The sequence below is a fragment of the Hyperoodon ampullatus genome (genome assembly GCF_949752795.1).
Source record: "Hyperoodon ampullatus genome assembly, chromosome: X".
Taxonomy (NCBI): Eukaryota; Metazoa; Chordata; class Mammalia; order Artiodactyla; family Ziphiidae; genus Hyperoodon; species Hyperoodon ampullatus.
In genome coordinates, this window is record NC_136913.1 from 74,576,602 (window position 1) to 74,584,871 (window position 8,270).

An 8,270-nucleotide genomic window follows, 5' to 3' on the forward strand; every position below is an offset into this window, starting at 1 on the left:
ATACGCTGCATATAGTCCGTATGTGTCCTAAGATGGTAGATATAAGTTTTCCTATTTAGAAAATTAAGAGACAGACTTAATGTCACACTATGCACAAGGCATTGCATAGGACAAAAAGAGGAACAAGAGAAAGTCTTTGTTACTAAGGAGATAGTTTTAGTTGTGCCAAATATTTTATTTTCTTATCTCCTCTTCAGGAAATATTCTCCTTTGGATAATTACTCTTGACAAAAACATACACATACAGACATTGTAAATTTATCAGCTCAATGGATTTATCAATTTTTCAGTGGCTACTTGAAACATGGAAACTAAATGTGGAGTATGAGAGTAGGTCATTGTAGCACTTAACTCATAGCTTCTATTTTCTCTATTAATTATAAATCTTGTTCACCTGATGAAAGTGAGCAAGAGATGGATCGGTGGTTGAAGAATTAAAGAAGGTGGGAGTGTTATCTAATCAGGAAAACAGTGAGATTGTAAGTGTTCAGGGCTTATTCAAGATGGGTGACCATATCTTTATAATGTATGGTTAGAATGTATGGGTGGAATGGAAATCATTAGAGACTAGCATTTAGTATGGGCCATTCATGAGGGCATTCAATCCATCCAGGATAACTCATATAAGATGGGGATGAAGATGTTTTCCTCAAAGTGAATTTCTAGCTACAAAAATGCTTCCTCTACTTTCAAGCATATCATTGATCTAGTCAGCACTAAATGAAGGAATGAAGGAAGAAAACACTAGAGATGTAGTGATTTCTGCAAAAGAAAAATGAAATGATTAACGGTAGCTGAGGCAACTGGAAAACATACATGTAAAAAATCAGTTCAAGTGTGTAGATTGTGGTTTAAGTAGGTTTTTGTTGGTAATTTGGAATCTAGCTACCATGTAATACATGGTTATATGGTAAATACAGTTTAGCATGGAAGCATAAATAGCCAATATATTTATGTACTTTTTGAATGTAACCTTCATTTAATTGGGGGAAACTCTGATTGAATGCTTACTATACTGAGTATTGTGTGACATAATTTGTTAGAAGTCAATAAACTTTTTCTGTAAAGGACTAGATAGTAAGTATTTGTGACTTTGTGGGCCATATGGTCTGTCTTGCAATGATTCAACCTCACTGTTGTAGTGTGAAAACAGCCATAAACTATATGTAAGTGAAAGAACGTGTCTGTGTTTCAATAAAACTTTATTTATGGACATTGAAATTTGAATTTCCTATGATTTTCATGTATCGCAAAATAGTATCCCTCTTGGTTTTCCCCAACCATTTGAAAATGTAAAAGCCATTCTTAGTCATGACCCTCAATTTTCTTTATATAAAACCTAAATCTGGTTATTCATTTCAACTACAAATTAAATAATTGCTTACTTGAATCTGAAGATTTGATATATAAAGACCATAGGTAGTTTAGCTTTATGAACACAATTCCAAAATAGGATTTATTAACTACTATTTAACTGAAGATATTATCATAGTGAGTGGGAGACGGTACATCTGATCCTATGCCAGTCTCCAAGATGATCTCCTACCAATGATTACAGCCTCCAGGTATTTATGTCTTTGAGTGGTCCCCTCCCATATAGAACAGGACTGACATGTGTAACCAACAGGATGTTGCAGAAATGACAGTGTGTGACTACTGAGTCTATGTCATAAAAGACATTGTGGCTTCTGCCTTTCTCTTTCTTGGATCACTCACCCTCGTGGAAGCCAGAGACCATGCCATGGGAACACCCAAGTAGCAGTATAGAGAGGTCCTGATGGGAAAGTACTGAGTTGGAAATGTTGTTTTCAAAACAAAAGTAAATGAGCTACTGAGTGTGATGTGTGCCATCTGTTGAAAAACACAAAAATGGAAAACAAATATTTGAAAAAAGAAAAAAATATCAGAATATCTTGGTATTTTAAACTAAGTTCCGTGCTTCAAAACTTGCTGAGAGTTTAGCTAAACCTTTTCCCATTTAACAATAACTTTTCACTGCTGTGAGTGAGTCCTTCCCCTTTCAATTTTCAAAGGTACTACCATGCCATAACTGTTTAGATTAGGTTCAAATTTTTAAGGACAAGGTTTCTGTAGAAGGTGATATGTGACATGAGATCTCAATCAATGTATTTCTTTTTAACCATCATCGTTTTTTGTAGTACTGTACAAATGTCACCTATCCGACTGTATTTCATAAGTACTTAATGAAAGTTGACACTACCCAAACCCTGGGGATGATCTCAACTTCCATCACACATCGAAGTGCACATTAATTATCTTCCCTTAATATATCGACCCTTTCACATATTTTTAATTTAAACAGATTCTAATTAAGAATTCACGTGTCATGACTTACTCGAGATATTAACACTTAGATACAGGAACAAAGAGAATAATATTCCTGAGTATCAACAATAGTGGTAGCATAGCTGACAGAGGATGTAATACTATGCCGAATTTTGAATCTTCAAAATGTTTAATCACTGATAACCATTAGATGAGACAGTGGTGGAACTGGTAGGGTATAAACTTAGAACTATTATAGCAATTCATCATTAATTATTTCAGGCAGCCTCACTAGACAATAATGTGTGGAGAATGTATGAATAATACATATGCTTTGACTTAGCCAGTATCCATTCCTTATATTTTCCCTATGAAGAATAATTACGACCAGCTCAATCTGCTTAAGCTAAACAAATTTAAAATCAATCATTACATATTCTTCTGTTAGCCACATAGCACTTGTCACTGTAGCTATCCTTATCCAAACACCTTGAAGTTACATAGGAGCTACTGCCCCAGGAATCGCCCATGGCATCACATCATCTATATTATTTTGCTGGCAAATTCATACTATTGAGGTATTCACAGCTGATCCACAATTTTAGCCCGTGGGCTACAGAAATTTCTTCTACTAATGCCAACATATTGACTACTAACAAGTCTTACAAATCTAGCCCTGCCCCCAGCAATCAACTTAATCAGAGAATTATTTGCAGTAATATCATCTTTCTCATAGTCCAACATCACCATTGCCTTAATAAGAGTTAATATAGTCATTACTACCCTGTACCCTCTCTATACATTAATCACAACACAACTAGGTAAATACACCTGCCATATTAACAATATTAAACCATGTTCTCGTGTTTTCCACGAGAAAACACCCCTATAACTCTTCACATATTATCCCTTCTACTTCTATCACTCAACTCCTGTATCTGTTTATAGGCATATTTTAACAAACTCAAGCTGAAAAATTCCAGTTAATACATATATTGTTCAAATCATCAGGAACCAATGACTATATGTTCTATTCTCGGGGATAAATCACTCAGAGTATTGAGTAACATCGTGAAGAAATTGAGCTGTATCTTAAAGATGCCTGAAGTCTGGTCAGGACATTTTTCTATATTCAGAGGTATTTTAGTTTATCATCATTTTCCTTAATAAAAATGCACATCACTGTCATGGCAATTTGTCAGCTACTTAGAGAGAATAACATTGGAGGCTGTGCCACATAATATATTCACAGATTTTTCTGACTAAAAGAAAATCACTTCAGGATTTCTTGTAGTTTCTATAGAAATTCATTTTTAACACCCTTTAAGAAATTAGTTAAGATGTTATCCCGATCTACTTTCTAAGGCAAAATTCTCCACCCTTACCCACCAAAAAGGTATTTAGTGCCATATTTATTTCAACAACTTTTCACTTTAAGATTTCAACTAAAGCTCAAAAGAAGGTGCTCTCTACTAGGAAGTTCAATGATAAACAACCATCCTTGCCATATTCCTTTCATCTTAGTCAGCTTTTGCAATTTTGGAGATACATACACATTAATTGCTTCCTTTAACACTGAGTTAAGCAAACAGTGAGTATTCTTTGTGGGATGAACTCTCAAATCCTTTAATATGCTAATATAAATTTGTATTTTCCTAGAAAGGATTATAAAATAAATCATTTACCAAAAGTATCTGATCACAGAGCCCATTTTGAGAAAAACTGGCCCAACTCACATATGGAAACTCAAGGCAGAGTAAATCACATTTGGCAACATTCATCATACTTAAATGGTCTGAATCATCCTTGCTACCTCTAGTTCCACAAGTTTCCAATTTTACTGAAGCCTCATTTAAATGATGATCCCAAACCCTTTGATCTGTTTTTGTGAAACAGTGCTATAAACTAGAAATGTTCTACACCACCTGAGCTAGGTGCTTCCTAAATAGAAAGTTTCGTTAACAATTTACATATCCTGTTTGAACAACGCACTGTTCCTATGGCCCAAACTATTCTGAGGAATGGTTCAAGCAAAGCAGTTAAGCTCTTGAATTCAGCTGAAAATTCAAATTTGGCAGAAATTAATTATTTTCTTCATTTTAGCTAAAGCTAAAAGAAGAACACATTTGGAGTTAATGGGGACTATAATACCATAGTTACAGAGCCCGTCCTCTCCACACAAACTCCCCTAGGCTCATTGCCTCTCAGTTACGGAAGAGATTTCTTTGTACAGCACTTTTCGTGTGTAATAGGTTAACAACAAATTAGTTATCCAAAGAATATCACATTTAGTATATTTTCTAATAGGCAGGTTTCATCCATAGGCACAATATTCGTAAATTATATGAGGCTTAAATTGGAGAGGCTCTTATCTCTTACGTAGACATCTTTTCTTTAACCACTGCTCCTGCCTGTACTGTACTAAACCTTCTAAGAACTGATTTAGAGCCTGATTCTCAAAAAACACTAGAGAAGTGTTTTGTCTTAGTATCCCAACCTCCTCTTTCTTTCCTCTTTTCCCCATAAATTGACACTTTATTCACTTTAGTGTCTTTGGATATCAGTGTTAAACCTCTCTATAGGGAAAAAAAATCTTATATTGATTTTTATACTATATTATAAATATATGTCACAGAACCTTAGAATTATAGGAGGTGGAACGTGTGAGCTTTCTTGAGAATAATTGAGGGATCCTATCCTCAGAAGAAGTTCATACATCAGTGTCTTACATTAGGGATTCCCGTCCCTAAATTTCTGGGAAAGACATTATTAAAAGTAAATCTAAATGAACCAATGAAGTTCTCTCAATTCATGAAGACACAAAGCAGGTGGGAGTTAGCTATTGAGAAACAAATCTTAATACACCTAACAGGAACTAGAAGCTCTTGTTTAAAATGAGTGTTGGGAATTCAGAATCCAAGGCCACCATCTTTTCCTGCTGAAATAAAAACTCATAACACCCTGGAGAGCACTAAGTCATATTTATAGAGAATGTCATTGTTTGAAATATAATTTTAAGTTAGTGATCACAAATAATTACATAACACATACATGCGCTCACACACATCCATATTCATAAAAGGGAAGAGCAAGTATTTGAAGTCAGACAGACCTGAGTTCAAGTTCCAGCTCTCAAATTATCAGCAGTGTGAATTTAGGCAAATTACTTAATCTCTAATCACTCTAGTCCTCAGTTTTTCATCTAAAAGTTAGGATAATAATAGAACCCAGAACTTTTAGGGGATTTTGTGAAAATGTTCAATACTGCATGTTAAGTGCTTAGCATAGTGTCTGGCATAGTTAAAATTCACTAAGTTCTATTGAGGTCTTTCAATTTATGACATTCTCTGACACTGATTTCTAGGAGAAATGAAAAATGATGGCTTCTTAATTGTTTAAATTTGCATGTGGTGGGTATTGGCATTTCTTAATATAAAAATAATACATGCTCTTGATTTTTTTTTAAATGTGGTTACAAGGACACTCCAAGTCACTCTCTCCAAAGGTGTCCATGATTAATTTTTTTATTGTATCTTTCAAGAAATTCAAACATATATATTTCAAATACCTTATTTCTGAGTGATTTATTGGGATTTCATTCTAATTGTATCCTTGGTCTTTTTTCTTCCTTAATACAAATGTGGTTACTCATTTGCAGGTATTACTTATCTACTCAGATGCTATCTCTAGTATGTATAAAATAGGTAAGCAACAAAGATATACTGTACAGCCTGGGGAATTATAGCCATTATTTTGTAACAACATATAATGGAGTGTAATATGCAAAAATACTGAATCACTATTCTGTACACCTGAAACTAACAAAATGCTGTAAATCCACTAGACTTCAATTAAGAAAAGCATGAAACAATTCCAAACATAAAAACATTTTATTTTGTGTAGCCACTTAAAATATATATATACCACCCAAAAAACAATATTATGAGGAAAAAATATACAAATATAGTTAATGAATTCAAACCACAAAAAAGAACAATCAGCTTGATCAATACTGAAAGTGGTTTCCCAAATCATTATTTTTAAAAGGTCCTTACTAGGTCATAATATACCATATTGGAGAAAACTGTATTTCTTATTACAAATCATTATCAGATAATTTACAGCATCTACTTGCAGGAATACTATGTACAATAATTTAAAAAATGATAGCTACCCAGAGTAATTCATTTTTTTGAGAAATAGCTGCTGAAACCTAAGGACTTTTGATGGAATGAGTCAAATAACAGAAAAGAAACTAAGAGTAAACTAGTCAGAAGAAAATATTAATATTACAAAATCAATGAGTTATTAGAAGCAAAATGTAAGTATTTTCATTATCTCTATATAAAATCGAAATGCCTATGTGATTCTGGTTACCTTGCCTCAAGAAAGGTAGAGTGGAATCAATTTAGAAAACAGTAATGTAAATATTCAATTTGATGTGGGAGCTATTTATAGAGAGATAATTTAAAAATTGGGAATTTTAACTCTGCAAAAATAAAACTTGAAAGAGAATACATATCAAGTCAAAATATTAAATTACAGTAAAAAGGTGAATACTTCTTGTTAAAAACGTACTAAATGATTCAGGACTATTTTATTTTAAGTGGCATTTCACAGAGTATGTAGTTTATGAAAATTATTTCCTCCAACTGGGTTATACAAGTTCAAAATGGAAAAGTTTTAAGGAGCATTAGATACAGTTATTAAAGATTTATTATATATATCTGGCTTTAGTTTTCATCCATACCCTTGAAAGTTAACCACCTGATGGAAAGCCATGTGCCCACCTCACTCACCACTGCCACAGAAAACCTTCTTAAATGTCCCTTTCAGAATTTATAGTGAATGAGTTGGACCCTGGATCAAAAATTAATTTAACAATTAAAAAGAAGACATATAAAATATATATTTAACAGTCATAAAGTAAAAGGAGATCTGTCCTATGCCATATGATCCTGCCTCACCACTTTCAGCTGCATTTTCTACCAATACTGCAGATTGACAATACTCTGCCTTACTCATTAAGGATTCTTCACAGTTACCAAAGGGTAGCCACCAGAGTGCCTACATCACTTTATACCTTGGGTTAACTTCATTGCTCATTTCATTCAAGCATTGCAGGGGCCAAACCTGGAGACCAAAATAATGATAACGGTGATTACTCTTGAGGGTTACAACTTAATATTTAAATAGTTGAATTTAAACATAATCTTCAAGCTTTCCTGCTGTTTGTGATCTGATAATTGTTTGGTCTCCTTTACACAGGAAGCAGACTGAGCAGGGGATCAAACTCTTTGAGAATATTTGTAATGAGTTTCATCTTTCAATATTATTCCTATATCTTAAAGGGGGAACATGCTAGAATAAGACATGTGGGCACATAGGTCTTTTGAGGTGGAGCAAGTCAGTTTTACAAGGCTTATGGGTTTTAAGCCAGTACCCACAAGCATGAGCTGGCCTTCATGTCTTCTCTGACTAGACCAACACTAAAGAGTGGTTCAGCTACTCGTTACTCATGTACTTTAACAGTCATGTAGGTAGTCCAAAAATTAATTTCTTACAACATTAATGCTAATATTATGATGTCATCAATGTTAATTTATCCTGTCAGGAAAATATAATTAATTTATGGACTAACTTAACTGTTCTTTCATCAAAAGTAGCAACATTTGGTCCATTCATAATGAAGAGGGTTTTTCTTTTGTTTTTAATCAATAGACTCTTTTTAGAACAATTTTAGATTTACAGAAGAACTGAAAGGAGAGTTCCCATTTGCCTCATCATCATCCCTTACATCCCTCCCACACACCAAGTTTTCGCTATGATTAACACTTTGCTTTAATGTAGTATATTTGTTATAATTTATCAGCCAATATTGATACATTATTATTAAATAAAGTCCATAGTTTACATTAAGGTTTACTCTTTGTGCCATATATTCTATGGATTTTGACAAATGTATAATGATATGTATCTACCAT